This window comes from Girardinichthys multiradiatus, chromosome 24, assembly GCF_021462225.1.
Source record: "Girardinichthys multiradiatus isolate DD_20200921_A chromosome 24, DD_fGirMul_XY1, whole genome shotgun sequence".
NCBI lineage: Eukaryota > Metazoa > Chordata > Actinopteri > Cyprinodontiformes > Goodeidae > Girardinichthys > Girardinichthys multiradiatus.
Window position 1 is genome coordinate 1,634,518 of NC_061816.1, and position 21,972 is coordinate 1,656,489.

The 21,972-nt window shown below is 44.3% G+C and overlaps 1 protein-coding gene across 3 annotated transcripts in view; it reads left to right on the forward strand.

The window, feature by feature from the left end:
- Positions 1-21,972, forward strand: part of LOC124861391 (NACHT, LRR and PYD domains-containing protein 3-like) — a 923,911-nt gene that overhangs the window by 257,725 nt on the left and 644,214 nt on the right. The window lies entirely within an intron of this gene.

The following is a 21,972-nucleotide window of genomic DNA, read 5'->3' on the forward strand; positions in this document are numbered from 1 at the left end:
ATGACATCCGTATAAATGCAGACTGTGGAAGAACCACAGTGCTGGTATTATTGGACCTTAGTGCAGCATTCGACACTTTTATTAGAGCACCTGGAAAACTGGGTTGGCCTTTCTGGTACAGCACTCAACTGGTTTAAATCCTACTTGAAGGACAGGGACTTTTTTGTGTCAGTAGGTAACTTTACATCAGAGAGCACAAAAATCACATGTGGCGTTCCCCAAGGGTCCATCTTAGGGCCCCTTCTATTCAATATCTACATGCTCCCCCTAACTCAGATTTTAATAAACAACAACGTAAGTTTTCATAACTATGCAGACGACACACAGCTATACGTTACGATGTCACCAGGTGACCATGAACCCATTCAAGCACTGGTTAAATGCTTAGAAGAAATCAATGCATGGATGGGCCTAAATTGTCTTCAGCTGAATCAAAACAAAACTGAAGTAATAATCTTTGGACCAAAGGAAGAGCGTTTAAAAGTTAGCACAGAGCTTCAGTTAATACAGCTGGAAACCACCAGTCAGGCTTGAAACCTGGGTGTAGTGATGGACTAAGACCTGAACCTTCAGAGGCACATAAAGGTAGTAACTAGGTCAGCCTTCTATCACCTAAAGAACATCTCCAGGATTAAAGGACTAATGTCTCAGCAGGACCTTGAAAAACTAATTCATGCGTTCATCTTTAGTAGAATTGATTACTGCAACGGTGTCTTCACAGGTCTCCCTAAAAAGTCGATCAGACAGCTGCAGTTGATCCAGAACGCTGCTGCCCACGTCCTCACTAGAACTAAGAAAGTGGAGCACATCGCCCCGGTTCTAAAGTCCCTACACTGGCTCCCTGTAGCTCAGAGAATAGACTTTAAAATACTTGTGTTCAAACTTGCTCAAACTTAGTCTAATAATGTATTTAAAGTTAAACCCTGAAGCTCAGAACTCTAAAGTGTCTCACAGTGGCTCTTGTTTGAAGAGGATCCAAATATTCCTGGTTTCACTGTAAACCGTATATTAATGATGGATTAATAATTAGCTCTGATGATCATTAATAAGGGATGATGTTTTGGTTTGGTAGCAGGAACTGAACAATAATCAGAAAGTTTTTCTGTAGAACAGTGTTTGATGTGTTCTGATCTTCTATCCTGACAAACTTTCTTCCTTTGGATCAGAGTCAGAACTGCTGATGGAGAAACAAGTTCATTTATCTTCTTGTCGTTTGTTTTACTTGTTCTAGTCTTAAACTGATGATGGAACCCCTTTAGAGCAGCAGCTTTATTCTCAGCTCATCATTTCTGAGCTTCTGGAAAGCTTTTTATGGTCATATAGGCCATGGTGGTGCATTCAAGGACCTTTCATAAATCAAGTAATCCACACTAAATTTCCTCTAAAACATTGATCTTGTTCTCATCATCAGACTTCATCACAGCAGCACGTAGATGATCTTGTATTGTTGATGACATTTAGTGGCTGCTGAAGGAGACTGTGGAGCAGTTTGCTGATAATAAGACTGATGATCATTTTGAATGAACACAAATGTACTTTAGAAGCTGTTGATTTCACTGATGTTTGCAGATAACAGTGAGAGATCATGTTTTCCATCAGATTTAGTTTGGATTATTTAGTTGACATCTAATCCTTGAATCAGCATCATGACTTGCCTACATGTGCAGTCACCTTAAGCTCTGCAGAAGCACAAACTCTGATGAACTAATGTGACACAAGGTGATACAGAATGATTCAACTGGATGGAAGAACAACTGATTTTAGCTCCAATATCATCTAACAAGATCATTTCATATCATCACAATAATACAATGGTTTGATTATTTCCATGATTTAGCATCCATCACACACTGCTTCACATGTGAACACACACATGTGTGAGAAAGAGTTGTGTTCTCATTAATATGTTGGAATGAAGTTAGTTTCAACTAATTAGTTTGAACATTTAGAAACAGCTCACCTGTTTGCAGCTGAACGTTGAGCTGATTTAAAATCATTAAAAGGATCCTTTGACATGTTTCTCTTTAAGGACACACAGTTGGGTTCAGGTCCAGGTCCAGGTTCTGGTAGTTTCCTGTGAATAAAGATGGTTTGGTGATGTGAGAGCTGAGCTCTGACATGGAGAAGAGTCCTGGACAGTTAGAGATGGTGATCTGACCTCTGAGCTTTGAGTTGAAACAAATATATTTTAAACCATGATAATTACATTATACACAATTTGAACAATTAGATCCTGCTCACCTTTTAATGTCTGAGAGTTCGTCTGATTGAAAATTATCTTCAAGGATTTTTGAATGAGCACTTTTAAAAGACTCACAACTGGAATCAGAATCTACATCAGACTCAGATTCAGGTCCAAGTTTAGTTTCTGTATCTGGTTCTAGTTCTGGTAGTTTCCTGTGAATAAAGATGGTTTGGTGATGTGAGAGCTGAGCTCTGACATGGAGAAGAGTCCTGGACAATTAGAGATGGTGATCTGACCTCTGAGCTTTGAGTTGAAACAAATATATTTTAAACCATGATAATTACATTATACACAATTTGAACAATTAGATCCTGCTCACCTTTTAATGTCTGAGAGTTCGTCTGATTGAAAATTATCTTCAAGGATTTTTGAATGAGCACTTTTAAAAGACTCACAACTGGAATCAGAATCTACATCAGACTCAGATTCAGGTCCAAGTTTAGTTTCTGTATCTGGTTCTAGTTCTGGTAGTTTCCTGTGAATAAAGATGGTTTGGTGATGTGAGAGTTGAGCTCTGACATGGAGAAGAGTCCTGGACAGTTAGAGATGGTGATCTGACCTCTGAACTTTGCTCTGGTCCTCATGTTCTCCACACAGAGTGGTTTTAGAGGGAGGGACTCTGTCCTCTCTGTCCTCACACTGATCCATGCTGCTCAGTTCACATCAGCTCACACACATGGAGCTGCAGCCAAGAACACCCATGATGAAGATACATTTTCCTTCACTGACACACACCTGTAGCTACAAATGAACAGTCTAGGTAGTTGTTGTTCCTCTATTCCAGAAACAAAGATTGTGACACTAAACCATATTTAACAGTAATAATAGAAAGAACAGATTGTTGGATGTTTGTTAGAGATGAAAAGATTGTTTCAATCAATGAAATTATTGCAGTTTGACTGTAAAGTCAAGGAGCTGCAGACTGAAACACTGCATGATGTGAAGATATTGATCAGTCAAACTTCTTCTGCTGCAGCTCCACAAAATGAAGCAGAACAAACTCTGAACATCTGGACCTGCTGGATTTCTCAGTCATCAAACTATACAGATGGATTATACAGGGGTTGGACAATGAAACTGAAACACCTGTCATTTTAGTGTGTGAGGTTTCATGGCTAAATTGGACCAGCCTGGTAGCCAGTCTTCATTGATTGCACATTGCACCAGTAAGAGCAGAGTGTGAAGGTTCAATTAGCAGGGTAAGAGCACAGTCTTGCTCAAAATATTGAAATGCACACAACATTATGGGTGACATACTGAGCATGACATGAGTTCAAAAGAGGACAAATTGTTGGTGAACGTCTTGCTGGCGCATCTGTGACCAAGACAGCAAGTCGTTGTGATGTATCAAGAGCCACGGTATCCAAGGTAATGTCAGCATACCATCAAGAAGGATGCACCACATCCAACAGGATTAACTGTGGACGCAAGAGGAAGCTGTCTGAAAGAGATGTCCGGGTGCTAACCCGGATTGTATCCAAAAAACACAAAACCACGGCTGCCCAAATCACGACAGAATTAAATGTGCACCTCAACTCTCCTGTTTCCACCAGAACTGTCCGTCGGGAGCTCCACAGGGTCAATATACATGGCCGGGCTGCTATAGCCAAACCTTTGGTCACTCATGCCAATGCCAAACGTTGGTTTCAATGGTGCAAGGAGCGCAAATCTTTGGCTGTGGACAATGTGAAACATGTATTGTTCTCTGCTGAGTCCACCTTTACTGTTTTCCCCACATCCAGGAGAGTTACGGTGTGGAGAAGCCCCAAAGAAGCGTACCACCTAGACTGTTGCATGCCCAGAGTGAAGCATGGGGATGGATCAGTGATGGTTTGGGCTGCCATATCATGGCATTCCCTTGGTCCAATACTTGTGCTAGATGGGCGCGTCACTGCCAAGGACTACCGAACCATTCTTTAGGACCATGTGCATCCAATGGTTCAAACATTTTATCCTGAAGGTGGTGCCATGTATCAGGATGAAAATGCACCAATACACACAGCAAGACTGGTGAAAGATTGGTTTGATGAACATGAAAGTGAAGTTGAACATCTCCCATGGCCTGCACAGTCACTAGATCTAAATATTATTGAGCCACTTTGGGGTGTTTTGGAGGAGAGAGTCAGGAAACGTTTTCCTCCACCAGTATCACGTAGTGACCTGGCCACTATCCTGCAACAAGAATGGCTTAAAATCCCTCTGACCACTGTGCAGGACTTGTATATGTCATTCCCAAGACATATTGACGCTGTATTGGCCGCAAAAGGAGGCCCTACACCATACTAATAAATTATTATGGTCTAAAACCAGGTGTTTCAGTTTCATTGTCCAACCCCTGTATGTTCCATTAAAGCTTCACACCATTTAATAACATGAAACATTTTAACAACATTGATGCCTTCTTATTTTGAAAGGATTGACAAGAAGCAGCTGTTCTGTGACTTTAAAGGTGAAAATGAAAGTTTGATTTAATGACCTGAAAACGAAACTGTTAGTTTAGTGAAAAACAAACATCAGCTGCTCATCATGTTGACTGTTTCAGACAATAGTCTAATAATCCTGTAGATGTTCCTTCATATACAGTAAAACTAAAACTTGGTTCTGAAATAAGAGGAGAACATGTTCTCCAAACACCAGAGAGCAGAAATACAGGTCCTTCTCAAAATATTAGCATATTGTGATAAAGTTCATTATTTTCCATAATGTCATGAAGAAAATTTAACATTCATATATTTTAGATTAATTGCACACTAACTGAAATATTTCAGGGTCTTTTATTGTCTTAATACGCATGATTTTGGCATACAGCTCATGAAAACCCAAAATTCCTATCTCACAAAATTAGCATATCATTAAAAGGGTCTCTAAACGAGCTATGAACCTAATCATCTGAATCAACGAGTTAACTCTAAACACCTGCAAAAGATTCATGAGGCCTTTAAAACTCCCAGCCTGGTTCATCACTCAAAACCCCAATCATGGGTAAGACTGCCGACCTGACTGCTGTCCAGAAGGCCACTATTGACACCCTCAAGCAAGAGGGTAAGACACAGAAAGAAATTTCTGAACGAATAGGCTGTTCCCAGAGTGCTGTATCAAGGCACCTCAGTGGGAAGTCTGTGGGAAGGAAAAAGTGTGGCAGAAAACGCTGCACAACGAGAAGAGGTGACCGGACCCTGAGGAAGATTGTGGAGATGGGCCGATTCCAGACCTTGGGGGACCTGCGGAAGCAGTGGACTGAGTCTGGAGTAGAAACATCCAGAGCCACGGTGCACAGGCGTGTGCAGGAAATGGGCTACAGGTGCCGCATTCCCCAGGTCAAGCCACTTTTGAACCAGAAACAGCGGCAGAAGCGCCTGACCTGGGCTACAGAGAAGCAGCACTGGACTGTTGCTAGTGGTACTTTTTTCGGATGAAAGCAAATTCTGCATGTCATTCGGAAATCAAGGTGCCAGAGTCTGGAGGAAGACTGGGGAGAAGGAAATGCCAAAATGCCAGAAGTCCAGTGTCAAGTACCCACAGTCAGTGATGGTCTGGGGTGCCGTGTCAGCTGCTGGTGTTGGTCTACTGTGTTTTATCAAGGGCAGGGTCAATGCAGCTAGCTATCAGGAGATTTTGGAGCACTTCATGCTTCCATCTGCTGAAAAGCTTTATGGAGATGAAGATTTCATTTTTCATCACGACCTGGCACCTGCTCACAGTGCCAAAACCACTGGTATATGGTTTACTGACCATGGTATCACTGTGCTCAATTGGCCTGCCAACTCTCCTGACCTGAACCCCATAGAGAATCTGTGGGATATTGTGAAGAGAACGTTGAGAGACTCAAGACCCAACACTCTGGATGAGCTAAAGGCTGCTTTCGAAGCATTCTGGGCCTCCATAAGACCTCAGCAGTGCCACAGGCTGATTGCCTCCATGCCACGCCGCATTGAAGCAGTCATTTCTGCCAAAGGATTCCCGATCAAGTATTGAGTGCATAACTGTACATGATTATTTGAAGGTTGACGTTTTTTGTATTAAAAACACTTTTCTTTTATTGGTCGGATGAAATATGCTAATTTTGTGAGATAGGAATTTTGGGTTTTCATGAGCTGTATGCCAAAATCATCCGTATTAAGACAATAAAAGACCTGAAATATTTCAGTTAGTGTGCAATGAATCTAAAATATATGAATGTTAAATTTTCATCATGACATTATGGAAAATAATGAACTTTATCACAATATGCTAATATTTTGAGAAGGACCTGTACACTGTTAAATTATTAAAGTTCAAATCAATTTTAACTATGAAACAAATTAAACTTACGGTTTCTTTAAGCAAGGCAGAGAACAGAAGAAGACTTGAACAAAACACACTCTGAGGCAGCAGAGCAGCTTCCTGAAACGAGTCAGAACGTCACCTGAGATGGAGCCCTGAAGAGACAGGTAGGAGGAGGGGCATCAGTTTATTAGACATCTTCAGAAACATTTTACCTTGTTCAGCTTTCATTTCCAGAGAGGAGGTGTGAGCTCTCTATCCTGAGTTTAACTCTTCTGTTGAACAGAAACTATGAAGGAAACTAAGAAAAACCTGTTTGCAGGAACTGATCCTAGAGGCTGGTTGTTGTGAGACGTGTCTGACTTTGTCTTCACAGGTTCCTTTAGTCTTTAAGAAGTAATAAAACAGCTTAAACTAAAACTATGTTTAATTAAAATAATACATCAGACCAAAAAAATGAATGTTGTTCTCCTTTAAAGTACGTTTATATCTGGACATACTGGAATGTTACATTTAAAACATAGATTTTTCAAATTTAAACTAATTTAGTTGTAGAACAAATAGCAAAACATGGAAAGAGAGAGTTTCCCTGAGGATTTTTAACAGATTAGTGGTAGTAGTGAATAATTATTAAGTTGAATAAATTATTTTTCAAAGGGCGATGACAGACTTTTCTGAATAAAATAAAAAATAAAGAAAATAAATTATATAATAATAAAAAAAGTCTCTTTGCTTTGACAAGTTTTGCGCTCTATAGAGTTCAGATCAGCAGCGTTTTGGTGGCCAATCAACCTCAGTGATAGCTTGATCATTAAACCTGGTATTTTTTGACTCTGGGTTTAACACCAGGAATGTAACAACTGTTGTAGCTCATGTTCTGATACGTCTGTCTGGAGGCTCTTCAAGCACCAACTCCTGCTGCAGTGAAGCCTCAGAATCCTCTCAAGGCTGCAGGTTTTCCTGTTGTCTGTGGATCTTTTTTCTTCCACTCAACATTTTCAAAAGGCTGATTGTGGCAGAATGTAGACAAAACTGCTTATTGATTGAGAAAATAACATTCAAGCATATAATCACCATATCAAAGGTTCTACTTCTAGAGAATCACATAAACTTTTTGGCCCGTGGACCTTGAGTTTGACACATGCACGGTAGAGTTACAATTTTTTTCAGACCTTTCAGCAGAGACAGGCTGCTGTTGTTTGCAGAAGTTTTATCTTTGTTTTCAGGCAGCTGCATTTCGTTTTTCAAGGTCGTTTCACAGAGCTGAAATTTAACTTCTCTCAAAAGAGGAAAAATCAAAAATGCACACAATCTGAGTCAAATATGGAAATATTTCCCTGTAAAATGAATCTTCTGCATGTTATTATGGTGTCGCTGGTAAGAGATCTTTTTATTCTCAGATCACTTCTTTAACAACATTCCCTTATCTAGTCATTGTTCACTGGGTTGTCCAGTTGGACAGTTTTTTTAGTCCAATGTCCATGTTGTCCACATCTTTTAACTTGTCCTTTACCACATCCTCTAAAACCACCTCTTCTTCTGAATAATTTGGGGTTACCTTGGTTTTCTGAACTGGGATGGGTGGCGGTCTGCCCCCCTTTTTGTTTTCAGTTTTCAGTTAAGCTGAAGGTTTTTTGCTCTGTGCTTTTCATAAGGCCTCATTATTATGGCGATGTTAGTTAAAGGCTGTTCTTCTGTTTTTTAATTTATCTTTTTGTTTTAATCTGTTTACTAACTGTGTGAGACTGAGAGGTCTCCTTTGAAACTATAATCTTTCTGCCATTTAACAAGGCTTCTGGACGCAGCTTCCCATCTTTGGAGAAGTTATATACTTATTTTATATTTTAATTAATAGTTTCTAATCAATAACTTTTAACTATTTATTATTATTATCTTACTTCAACTAATTATTATTATTATCTCATTTATTTTCAGAACATAAAATATGTATGTGCCACCAGCAAACAGAATTTCTCACCGGACCCTCAATTCCTCCTGGAAAACAGGCTTCTAGATGAAAAACCTTTTTTTCATCCGGTTTTCCACTTAGGGTTCTAATCCCGGAGGTAAAAGAGGTTTTAAACAGTTGCTAATAAAATGCCAAAAAATACAAACCAGAATTCCCTACAGCACAGGTTCAGTGGAGAGCAACTTTATGTTCACACCACGAAGGTTTCAGGTTGTCTCACTGAGAGGGCTGTATGATTCTGCAGACACACTCACATGCACCAACACACAGTCACTTTTAGGCCTCAATCACCTAGACTAGGTTTTCCGTATTTTGCGCACTTCTTTCAAGAGTAAGGATTTACTTCTTTCTAGAGTAAGGATTTTCTATGGAGTCGGCAGCTTTTGAATCTCCTTAAGCGAAATTACGAGAGCCTCTAAACTCAAGACCCCTATTCCTTGGTGGCTGCTTTCATGCTCCTTAAGGGAGCGACAGGAGCCTCTACATCTCGATCAAGTCCTTGGGAGCTGCTTTTGTGGCCCTTAACGGGGCAACTGGAGCCTCTAAACATAAGCCAAGATTTATTTATCCTTTTTACTCTTTTTACCGCAGACGCCAGGCCTCTCTCCCTGCAATTATCCTACGCAGGGCCATCTGCCTGCGTTTTACCTAGGTTTAACTTTTTACCTCATGCGTTCAATCACACCTTCTGTTCGGGATCACGTTGGTCCACAGTCCAGAGTTGCAAGGCCCACGGAGCGGTTACCCACACAGAATTCATTGTGGAGGATTTTAGTTCTGCTGCATGCAGACTTAAGCCTCAGTCAGGCAGCAGGCTCCTCCGAACGGCAGACACCTGTGATCCGGCTCTGAAGGACCAAAAGAAATGTCAGTGTTAGACACACTGATAAACTCAGAGAAGATATGCAATGAAGACACAAGACAAAGTTATCTCTGGCAGCCAGGGAGAGACAGTCCTTTTCTCTCAGAGGAGCTGCCCTCACAGACTTTTATTAAAGGAAGGAAAAACACTCAGGTTACATCATCGTGGGTTTGGCTACACACAGTTTCACAAATACAAGTCCTACTGAATAAAACTGGTTCTGGCCAGATGCTGATACAGCCCACACGTCCACATCTGGTACTCAAGGACACGAAGATTGGCTGGGGTGCGAATAGACTGCTTCCCAGAACTCCTCCACACACACAAGTTCCTCCTCAGTCTGCAAAGCAACCACACAAATCCAACTCTAAGACAAGATGACAATTCTGTTAATAGTTCATAAAAGTACTTCAAAAATCATGTGAAAAGTATTCAAACCACTTCTATCAAAGTTCACCAAACTAAATAAATGAAAATGTATTTTAAAGGTAAATCATTAGGATAAAGAACCTTTTTAAACTAAGCAATGAACCAACAGGAAAATGTTCTGTAACACAATAACAACTCTAAGTAAGGGAGAGTGATATGGCAACAATAACAGCCCTAGATCTTCACAGTGAAATCCTGATCTTAGATGTATTAGCTAGGGTCACCAGGTGGCTCAGTGGTAAAGTGAGGTCACCATATGCAGAGGTTACAGTCCTCCATGCAGTGGTCCCAGGTTCAACTCCCTGCCCCGGGCCATTTACTGTCCTCCCTTTCTTTCTCTGCCTTTCTTGATGTCGAGTTACTGATGAATAAAGACCCTTAAAATAATAAAGATTTATTAGATTTTTCCTATATGTAAACACATATTGCTCCTGAAGATAAATATGACAGAACAATTGTGCCGTAGAACATTTTAGAAACTTTCTTTATCAGTTTGACCAAATGTTTCTAACTTGTGTCAAATATAATTGAAATTTAATACTTGAAGTACAGTTTAGATTAGAACAACAAAAGTCAAGTAAAGTGAAGTCTTCCTACAAAACTGTTCATGTATAAAACTAATGATAAAGGAGGATAATAAAACCAATCTGTCTGCACCAGAGTATATAATAGGTGTTGCTCATCAAGCCTCATCAGGAGAGCGTTAAGAGGAGTCTGCTGCCAACACTTTGATGCCTGAGTGTTAACCAACTGTGCTAAAGCTCTAGTCCTCTGTTGCTCCTGAGTCCTTGTCAGAAGGATTATCTCACCTTGTGTGTGTTCTCCCTCAGGTTGCCCCTGTGTTCTGGTTCTGTTCCAGTTCATTTCCTGGTTCCTGAACTTACCTGCATGAATTCAAATTGTCGCCTTTGGACTGAAGCTTCCGGCTGGCAGCGAACTGACTCCTCTTTCCTGAGACGCACCTGTGATCGAACCGTGCTCACCCTCCACCGTGTTCACACTGTGCCAAGCTCTTCTTCCTCCTGGATCAACTTCACCCACCTCTGGCTAATCATCAGCTCCCAGACCCCACTCCTTCCTCCCTGGTGGTTCATCATCTCATCCCTGTAAGCACAGTCTCCCTTCTCAAACTTCCAGTATCCTCCAGCATCATTACTTCTTCTTCCATGTGCCGTTAAAGACCCATTCTCTGTTCCTGGTCCTGGATTCCTGATTCACTTATCAGACCTGTTACATTCAACATTTAAAAACTTTCTCCTGAGTGTCTTCAGCATGTGGTTCAAATCAGCAACAAAAACGATGATAAATTTAGATAAAAACGGCAGCATTAGTTTCATTTGAGAGAACACAAACAGTCGTTTTGTTTGTAAAATAAATCTCTTCACATATGAACTTAATAATGTTCCAAAAACAAATCATCTAAAATATGCCAGTCTTCATTTCTTTCTAAAGGACCATCTGAAACCAGTTTGAAATGATGGGAGCTGTTATCTTGCTGGAAGGAACCATCAGAAGATGGTCCACTATGGTCATAAAGGGATGGAGGTGTTCAGCAACAATACTCAGGTAGGCTGTGGTGTTTAAATGTTGCTCAGTTAGTACTGAAGGACCCAAAATGGGCCAAGAAAACATCTCCCCACACCATAACAACACCAGCAGCAGCCTGAACTTAATTTAAGGCAGGATGGATCTATGGTTCACGTTTACACCAAATTCTAAGCTGAAATTGATCGTCTTAGAACAGGAAACCCTTTCCAATCCATTATTTTCTACTGCTGCTGTAGCCGTTCTGCTTCAAGGAATGACCTGCTGTGTGTCCAGAGATGGTAACATGTGGGTATTTAAGCTACTGGTGCCACTGGTCTACTATCATCTCAAACTAATCTTCCCATTCTCCTCTGAAAACTCTACATCTCTATGTGTGTGTGTTACATCTCTGACAGACTATGTGAAAATCCCAGTAGATCAGCAGCTTCTAAAATACTCAGACCAGCCCGGCTGGCAACGACAAATATGTTACAATCAGAGTCACTGAAACTGCCTTTCTTCCCTGTTCTGATGCACAGTTTGAACTTCACCACATCTAAACACCTAAATGAGGTGCTGCCATGTGACTGGTGGGTTCCAGTTTTTATGTTTGCAACCAACTGAACAGAGAAATATTATTAATGAGGCTGATGAGTGTATAGATGATATTGTGATCTCAGCTTTAGCAGATCTTCAGCTCTCCTGAATTATAGACTGTACAAAAAGGACAATATTACCAAAAACTGACTCAAATACTTTACTGAAGCGTTTCTAATATTGTGACTTTTATTGTGAAGCAGAAATCTGTGAACAAACTGAACTAGGTTTTAAAAACAGCTACATCTTATCAACAAGCAGCTACTCTCTCTGACACACATCGTAATGTTGCCCTGATCATTATTTTAAATCATAACGAGAAGGCAGGAGAAAACTTCTATTTAATTATAGCTCTGGTAGAGAAATCAGGACCAGCTAACCTTAATGAGTCTGGAGTCAATAGGTCAAAAATAGTCAAAATGAACAAAAACCATAAACCTCCAACTGTGGTGTAAAAACCACGGGTGGTGCTTGGGCTCCTTTAATAGGAAAACTAGGAATCAACTATTTACAAGATAAACAAGAAGCAAATGAGCTGCAATGAAGAGCTGATCAGCCGAAACAGGCTAAAAGATGAGGAGTTCAAGCAGACTAATCTTTGCTTCACAAACAAAGAGAACGGAGGATAAGAACCGGTTGCTACTTGTCCTGGTTTTCATTTACCTCAGAAGTTGGAAGCTGGATCTAGAAAAACCTCAAATCCAGCCTAACAGGTTCTAGTTGCTAGGCAGAAAATCAACAGATCTGCAAGTTGAGCTCAATGACCTGGTTAATCACTGTTAGCACTACAAGCTAATGCCAATATTTACAGGATCTTTCAAGTTAGTACACCCCTCAAAGGAAGATATGACCCTTTGATACAATGTAAAGTAGTCAGTGTTCAGCTTGTATAACAGAGTAAATTTACGGACTCCACAAAATAACTAAACACACAGCCAGTAATGTCTAAACTGCTGGCAACAAAAGTAAGTACAGCCCTTAATGAAAATTTGGGCTGTACTTACTTTTTACAGAGATAAGCTGGAAGGCGATGAAGAGCGGCTTCCTGGAAAAAGAAATGACAAATAATAAGACCAAGATTGGATTCAATAAACTGTGTTGTTATTGACCTTTTATTAGTCTTGTTATTATGTAAAATATTGATGCAGTTTTTGTCTTTATGTGCAAAACTAAAGTAAACATTTATTTTTTCACATTCTTTGACATAATTATTTTCAGCTTCAGTAAAAAACCTCAAAGGTTTTTACTTTAGTTGAATGAATTGTTTGTTGAGGAAGGTGGTTTTACTGATTAAACAGCGCCACCTGCTGGTGACAGTTATGTTTAGTTTTAAGTATGAAGTAACAAAACCCCTTCAAAATACAATAGATTATTGTTTAATCTAAAAGTTTATTAATTGCAGTAATTGAGTTAAAAAGTGAACCTCGTATATTACATAGATTTATTACACATAGTAATATAGTATACTCATATATTTCAAGCATTTGTTTCTGTTCACTTTCATGATTATTTTTTATAGTTGATCCATAATCTTTGAAAACCCAACATTCAGTTTCTCAGAAAATTAAAATAATACATCAGACCAATAAAATCAATGTTTATGTCTGGACATACTGGAATGTTACATTTTAAAACACGGATTTCGAAAACCCCTCCTTGAACCATCACCTTAACGTGGTGGAGGGGTTTGAGTGCTCAAATGATCCTAGAGGCTATGTTGTCTGGGGCCTAAATGCCCCTGGTAGGGTCTCCCATGGCAAACAGGTTCTAGGTGATGGGTCAGACAAAGAATGGTTCAAGAACCCCTCATGAAAAACACAATATCGAGGCACGTGACGTCGCCCGGTACGGCGGAGCCGGGGTCCCACCCTGGAGCCAGGCCTGGGGTCGGGACTCTTCGGAGAGCGCCTGGTGGCCGGGTTGCTCCTCGCGGGACCCGGCCGGGCCAAGCCCGAACGAGAGACACACGAGGCCATCCCCCAGTGGGCCCACCACCTGCAGGGGGAACCGTGAGGGACCGGTGCAAAGAGGATTGGGTGGCGGACGAAGGTGGAGACCTCAGTGGCCCGATCCCCGGATGCTTAGGCTGGCTCTAGGGACGTGGAATGTCACCTCGCTGGGGGGGAAGGAGCCTGAGCTTGTGCGGAAGGTCGAGAGATATCGACTAGAAATAGTCGGGCTCGCCACCACGCACAGCGTGGGCTCTGGAACCCATCTCATTGAGAGGGGTTGGACTCTCTGGAGTGGCCCACGGGGAGAGGCGGCGGGCTGGTGTGGGTTTGCTTGTTGCCCCCCAGTTCAGCCGTCTCGTGTTGGGGTTTACCCCAGTGGATGAGAGGGTTGTATCCCTGCGCCTTCGGGTTGGGGAGAGGTCTCTGACTATCATTTCAGCCTACGGGCCGAGTGGTAGTGCAGAGTACCCTGCCTTCTTGGCGTCCCTGTCGGGGGTGCTGGATAGTGCCCCTCCCGGGGACTCCATTATTCTGCTGGGGGACTTCAACGCCCACGTGGGGAACGACAGTGACACCTGGAGAGGCGTGATCGGGAGGAATGACCTCCCCGATCTGAATCCGAGTGGTGTTTTGTTATTGGACTTCTGTGCTAGTCACGGATTGTCCATAACGAACACCATGTTCAAACATAAGGGTGTCCATCAGTGCACTTGGCACCAGGACACCCTAGGCAGGAGGTCGATGATCGACTTGGTTGTCGTATCATCAGACCTTCGGCCGCATGTTTTGGATACTCGGGTGAAGAGAGGGGCTGAGCTGTCCACTGATCATCACCTGGTGGTGAGTTGGATCCGCTGGAGGAGGAGAAAGCCGGACAGACTCGGCAGGCCCAAGCGCATAGTGAGGGTCTGCTGGGAACGCCTGGCGGAGCCCTCGGCCAGGGATGTATTCAACTCCCACCTCCGGGAGAGCTTCGACCAGATCCCGGGGGATGTTGGAGACATAGAGTCCGAGTGGACCATGTTCTCTGCATCTATTGTCGATGCTGCTGCCCATAGCTGCGGCCGTAAGGTCTGCGGTGCCTGTCGTGGCGGCAATCCCAGAACCCGGTGGTGGACACCGGCAGTAAGGGATGCAGTTAAGCTGAAGAAGGAGTCCTATCGGCTGTGGTTGGCTTGTGGGACTCCTGAGGCGGCTGACAGGTACCGTGAGGCCAAGCGTGCTGTGGCCCGGGCTGTGGCAGAGGCAAAAACTCGGGCCTGGGAAGAGTTCGGTGAGGCCATGGAGAAGGACTACCGGTTGGCCTCGAAGCGATTCTGGCAAACCGTCCGGCGCCTCAGGAGGGGGAAGCAGTGTTTTGCCAACACTGTTTATAGTGGGGGCGGGAGACTGCTGACCTCGACTGAGGACATTATCGGGCGGTTGAAGGAGTACTTCGAGGATCTCCTCAATCCTGCCATCACGCATTCCGTGGTGGAAACAGAGGCTGGGGACTTGGGGTTGGACTCTTTCATCACCCAGGCTGAAGTCACCGAGGTGGTTAAAAAGCTCCGCGGTGGCAAGGCTTCGGGGGTGGATGAGATCGGCCCTGAGTACCTCAAGTGTCTGGATGTTGTAGGGCTGTCATGGTTGACACGCCTCTTCAACATTGCGTGGCGGTCGGGGACAGTGCCTCTGGACTGGCAGACTGGGGTGGTGGCCCCCCTTTATAAGAAGGGGGACCGGAGGGTGTGTTCCAACTACAGGGGGATCACACTCCTCAGCCTCCCTGGTAAGGCCTACGCCAGGGTATTGGAGAGGAGAGTCTGACCGATAGTCAAACCTCGGCTTCAGGAGGAACAGTGTGGTTTTCGTCCCAGCCGTGGAACACTGGACCAGCTCTATACCCTCTACAGGGTGCTCGAGGGTTCATGGGAGTTTGCCCAACCGGTTCACATGTGTTTTGTGGGCCTGGAGAAGGCATTCGACTGTGTCCCTCGTGATGCCCTGTGGGGGGTGCTCCAGGAGTATGGAATCGGGGGCCCTTTATTAGGGGCCATCCGGTCCCTGTACGAGCGGAGCAGGAGTTTGGTCCGCATTGCCGGCACTAAGTCGGACCTGTTCCCAGTGCATGTTGGACTCCGGCAGGGCTGCCCTTTGTCGCCAACCCTGTTCATAACTTTTATGGAGAGGATTTCTAGACGCAGCCAAGGGCCGGAGGGGGTCTGGTTTAGGGACCAGTGGATTTCGTCTCTTCTTTTTGCGGATGACGTGGTCCTGCTGGCCCCCTCTAGCCAAGACCTACAGCATGCGCTGTGGCGGTTCGCAGCCGAGTGTGAAGCGGCTGGGATGAGGATCAGCTCCTCCAAGTCCGAGGCCATGGTACTCGACCGGAAAATGGTGGCTTGTCCTCTTCAGGTTGGAGGGGAGTTCCTGCCTCAAGTGGAGGAGTTTAAGTATCTCGGGGTCTTGTTCACGAGTGAGGGAAGAATGGAGCGGGAGATCGACAGACGGATCGGTGCAGCTGCCACAGTAATGGGGGCGCTGTGCCGGTCCATTGTGGTGAAGAGAGAGCTGAGCCGAAAAGCAAAGCTCTCAATTTACTGGTCGGTCTACGTTCCTACCCTCACTTATGGCCACGAACTTTGGGTCATGACCGAAAGAACGAGATCCCGGATACAAGCGGCTGAAATGAGCTTCCTCCGTAGGGTGGCCGGGCACGCCCTTAGAGATAGGGTGAGGAGCTCGGCCATCCGGGAGGGGCTCGGAGTAGAGCCGCTGCTCCTCCACATCGAGAGGAGCCAGTTGAGGTGGCTTGGGCATCTATACCAGATGCCTCCTGGACGCCTTCCTCGGGAGGTGTTCCAGGCACGTCCCACCGGGAGGAGGCCCAAGGGACGGCCCAGGACACGCTGGAGGGACTATGTCTCTCAGCTGGCCTGGGAACGCCTTGGGCTCCCCCTGGAGGAGCTGGAGGAGGTGTCTGGAGAGAGGGACGTCTGGGCGTCTCTGCTGAGTCTGCTGCCCCCGCGACCCGGTCCTGGATAAGCGGAAGACGACGAACAAACGAACGATTTCGAAAACATAAGCTAATTTAATTGTAGAACAAAAAGCAAACAAGAAAAGAGAGAGTTTCCCTGAGGATCTTCAACAGATTAGTGTTAGTAGAGAATAATTATTAAGTTAAATTAATTCTTTTTCAAAGGATGATGACAGATTCTTCTGATTAGGAGTAAAGGGGACTAAATGTCTCTCTGCTTTGCTAAGATTTGCTGAGCTGCGCTCTATAGAGTTCACATCAGGAGCGTTTGGTGGCCAATCAACCACAGTGATAGCTTGATCATTAAACCTGATTTTTGGCTCTCTGGGTTTAACACCAGGAATGTAACAACTGTTGTAGCTCATGTTCTGATACGTCTGTCTGGAGGCTCTTCAAGCACCAACTCCTACTGCAGTGAAGCCCCATAATCCTCTCAAGGCTGCAGGTATTCCTGTTGTCTGTGCATATGTTTTTTTTTTTACCTCCTCTCAACTTTCCATTAATATGAATGGATCCAGCAACCTGTGAACAGCCAGCTTCTTTAGGAATAGCTTCCTTGTGGAGGGTATCAATGACTGTCTGCTGGACAACTGTCACATCAGCAACTTCCTGATGATTGAGGAACTGAATTTGGGGGTTTCATTAATGATAATCCATAATCATCCAAATTAGTAATAAACAACTGAACTACATCACTCGGTGGGTCATGAATCTATATCTGTGTTTCACTTGTTGAACTGAATGACTGGAATGAATGAACTGTTCAATGATATTTGAATTGATCAAGATGGAGCTGTATGATGATGATGGATCATTCTTCCTGGATGAACAGAAGATAATTAGCGGCTACCCGTTGGTCTTTCCTGATCAACCATGATCTTTAGCTCCTACACAACAAAGACTCTGAGCATCTGTTTTCCCTCTCCACAGCAGGTCTTGTCATCATCAGTTTTTAACTCCTTTTTCCATCACAGTCAGCTCTTACTGCTGCGAGGTCAAAGTTCACTTTTTTCACACAGCAAAGAAGGAAGATATTGAGCTTTAGCAATCTTGACCATCATACGTTCCCTCCCTGCTAACGAGCCTCCTCATCACCTGCAAGATGATTGGCTGGAAATGAAACCAATGATAGGAAAGGATTCTGTATCTGACAGCAGTGATTCACCTGACAGCCAGAGATGAGCTGCCAGTGTTGGCGAGTGGCTGGATTGACCAACCATAGAGAAGAGGAGATCAGCAGCAGCTTTGTTTGTCACCATCACGTCAGGACCAGCGAAGGTCACAGGAGTCGTGATGCTGAGTTCTTCTTCCTGGACCTGCTGCCTTCTTAAAGCAACCTTTAGGGAGGAAAAGCTGGATTAGAAACTGTCTGGAGTAAAGCAAATATGACCTTATTACATTAATCTGATTACATTAAATCTACTTTAAATCTGTTTCCTTGTGACAAACTTCCTGACAATGTTTTATATTCCATATTCCAGGTTTGTTAATGCCGTTTGTGTTTCTACTCTTAGTTGTTTTTTCCTACTATAGTAAAAAAAAGACATTAGAGGCTTAAATAAAACGTGTGGAGCTCAGTGTGTTACCCAAGGACACGATGAAAGGGAAGCACTGATCTTTAGACAGAAAGGAGACCCTCCCTCACTAAACCCTGACAGACCATCTCCACAGTTTATTACTAACTGCTATCAGTTCTTCTAGTTTTTATCTAAGCTCTGTTATTTTTATTAATACGAGTGTTTAAAACAACACAGAATTTACAGGTTAAAACTATCAGCAACATCTGGTCTCAGATGAGCCTTTTAGCTCCATCAAAAACACTTTAAAATACGAAAACTATAAATATTAATATACAAATACAAGCTAATGCATAAATAAATAAATTAATTAATTAAAATAAATCACATCAGTTCATATTCTTGCTGCACCAAGAGGTAAATAGACTTTTAAAAGCAAAAATCCAAGTACCCAAGTGTTGGACCACTTGTTTGCTGAATATTGGACTATCTTCACGTTGCTGGACGCCACCAGGCCTCCTGGCATTTTCGGCCATTTTGTATCCAGGACATTGCGACTGATATGACGGGACGCCCCAAGTCTGACGTCACAGGATCCTATATATGGAGGCACCCAGTTTGAACATACGCCTTCAGCTGGAGACCGGGTCCGGTTACCAACATCTAAAGCATCACCTGGAGAAGAGTCCCGAGTGGATCTCATTTATTCTCTCTCATTGGCCAACGAAGAATTCATAACTGAGGTTTCTGGAATGAGAAGACCAGAAATTTCACTTTGCCGATCGAAGACGTGAGCTTAACACGTAACTAAAAAAACACGGAGTTTCAAGGAGACGAATCGCCACTGTGTTTTTGTCCTAGTCGACGTTGATGGTCAGATCATATTTTCCCTTTCGCCAAGGAGGCCAGAGGACGAAGATTGACCGATTTTCCTGAAGTTAACTGTGGACGCACAGTAACTTCCAACTTCCACCTCATTCTCTCTCAACTCCGCTCAGAAAGAAGGCTTCAACAAAGTAAAACACATCCTCTTATTAATTTTATTTCTTTATTAGGAATAGCTGGGCAGGGTAGAGGAGATTTTTAGTGCAGTTAGAATCTAATGTGTTCTGAAAGATATGTGCATGTAACCTTGTTATTAAAACTTTGATGTGCCGTGCTGATGTCTGGGGCCGCAGCGCTCCCAGCTTTATGTGTGTTTTGCGGGGTTATTGAACACCTGAGAGCAAGCGCAGATGCGCTGTGAGACTGGACTGTTAAAATAACCTCATGGTGAAATTCCCCATTTTCTTTGTCTTCAACCTTACTGCTTGCTAGCTAGCCGCCAAAAGTTTTATAACTCTTTGTCTGCTCAAGAGTTGGGGGAGGTTTTATGACTGAGTATAACTGAGTTACAGTGGAGCTGCGCCCCACTCTCCACTCACAACCATATTCTTTTTGTCATATTATCATTTTTGCCATAACTGCTGGTTGATCCCACTGCTGTTTTGCTTTATTTTTGTTTAGTTAGATATTTTACCCCTTTTGTGTAGAACTTTGCATGTTTGAGTAGGTGAAGATTATTAAATCAGAAGAACGGATTGTATCAGGCTGTGATTTAATAAATATTCACATAGATAAAGAGAAGGCGTTTCTGGGTTTCTTTGTGTAAGAGTGATTCGTCAGTCAAGATAAGGTTAAAAGTTCCACACGTTTCGGCAGAAACGGTCGATTAAACAGTGACATCTCCGATAATAGTTATTAATTATTACTGAGTATTTAACAGTTGTAATTATCAAAGGTGTTGAGCCACAATTACAACACCAGAAGACATCTCTGGTCTCGATTCATAAATGAGGATTTTGGTTAAGAAATTAATTTAGTCAAATTATGATTTTTAATTATAATTATTGATAAGGATTAATCAATCTCGTACTCGTACTCGTCGTCTTCCGCTTTATCCGGGACCGGGTCGCGGGGGCAGCAGACTCAACAGAGACGCCCAGACGTCCCTCTCTCCAGACACCTCCTCCAGTTCCTCCAGGGGGAGCCCAAGGCGTTCCCAGGCCAGCTGAGAGACATAGTCCCTCCAGCGTGTCCTGGGCCGTCCCTTGGGCCTCCTCCCGGTGGGACGTGCCTGGAACACCTCCCGAGGAAGGCGTCCAGGAGGCATCTGGTATAGATGCCCAAGCCACCTCAACTGGCTCCTCTCGATGTGGAGGAGCAGCGGCTCTACTCCGAGCCCCTCCCGGATGGCCGAGCTCCTCACCCTATCTCTAAGGGCGTGCCCGGCCACCCTACGGAGGAAGCTCATTTCAGCCGCTTGTATCCGGGATCTCGTTCTTTCGGTCATGACCCAAAGTTCGTGGCCATAAGTGAGGGTAGGAACGTAGACCGACCAGTAAATTGAGAGCTTTGCTTTTCGGCTCAGCTCTCTCTTCACCACAACGGACCGGCACAGCGCCCCCATTACTGTGGCAGCCGCACCGATCCGTCTGTCGATCTCCCGCTCCATTCTTCCCTCACTCGTGAACAAGACCCCGAGATCCACTTGAGGCAGGAACTCCCCTCCAACCTGAAGAGGACAAGCCACCCTTTTCTGGTCGAGTACCATGGCCTCAGACTTGGAGGAGCTGATCCTCATCACAGCCGCTTCACACTCGGCTGCGAACCGCCACAGCACATGCTGTAGGTCTTGGCTAGGGGGGGCCAGCAGGACCACGTCATCTGCAAAAAAAAAGAGACGAAATCCACTGGTCCCCAAACCCGACCCCCTTCGGCCCTTGGCTGCGTCTAGAAATCCTGTCCATAAAAGTTATGAACAGGACCGGTGACAAAGGGCAGCCCTGCCGGAGTCCAACATGCACCGGGAACAGGTCCGACTTACTGCCGGCAATGCGGACCAAACTCCTGCTCTGCTCGTACAGGGACCGGATGGCCCCTAATAAAGGGCCCCCGATTCCATACTCCTGGAGCACCCCCCACAGGGCATCACAACGGACACAGTCGAATGCCTTCTCCAGGTCCACAAAACACATGTGAACCGGTTGGGCAAACTCCCATGAACCCTCGAGCACCCTGTAGAGGGTATAGAGCTGGTCCAGTGTTCCACGGCCGGGACGAAAACCACACTGCTCCTCCTGAAGCCGAGGTTCGACTATCAGTCGGACTCTCCTCTCCAATACCCTGGCGTAGGCTGAGGAGTGTGATCCCCCTGTAGTTGGAACACACCCTCCGGTCCCCCTTCTTATGAAGGGGGGACCACCACCCCTGTCTGCCAGTCCAGAGGCACTGTCCCCGACTGCCACGCAATGTTGAAGAGACGTGTCAACCATGACAGCCCTACAACATCCAGAGGCTTGAGGTACTCAGGGCGGATCTCATCCACCCCTGAAGCCTTGCCACCGCGGAGCTTTTTAACCACCTCGGTGACTTCAGCCTGGGTGATGAAAGAGTCCGACCCCGAGTCCCCAGCCTCTGTTTCCACCACGGAATGCGTGATAGCAGGATTGAGGAGATCGTCGAAGTACTCCTTCCACCGCCCGATAATGTCCTCAGTCGAGGTCAGCAGTCTCCCGCCCCCACTATAAACAGTGTTGGCGAAGCACTGCTT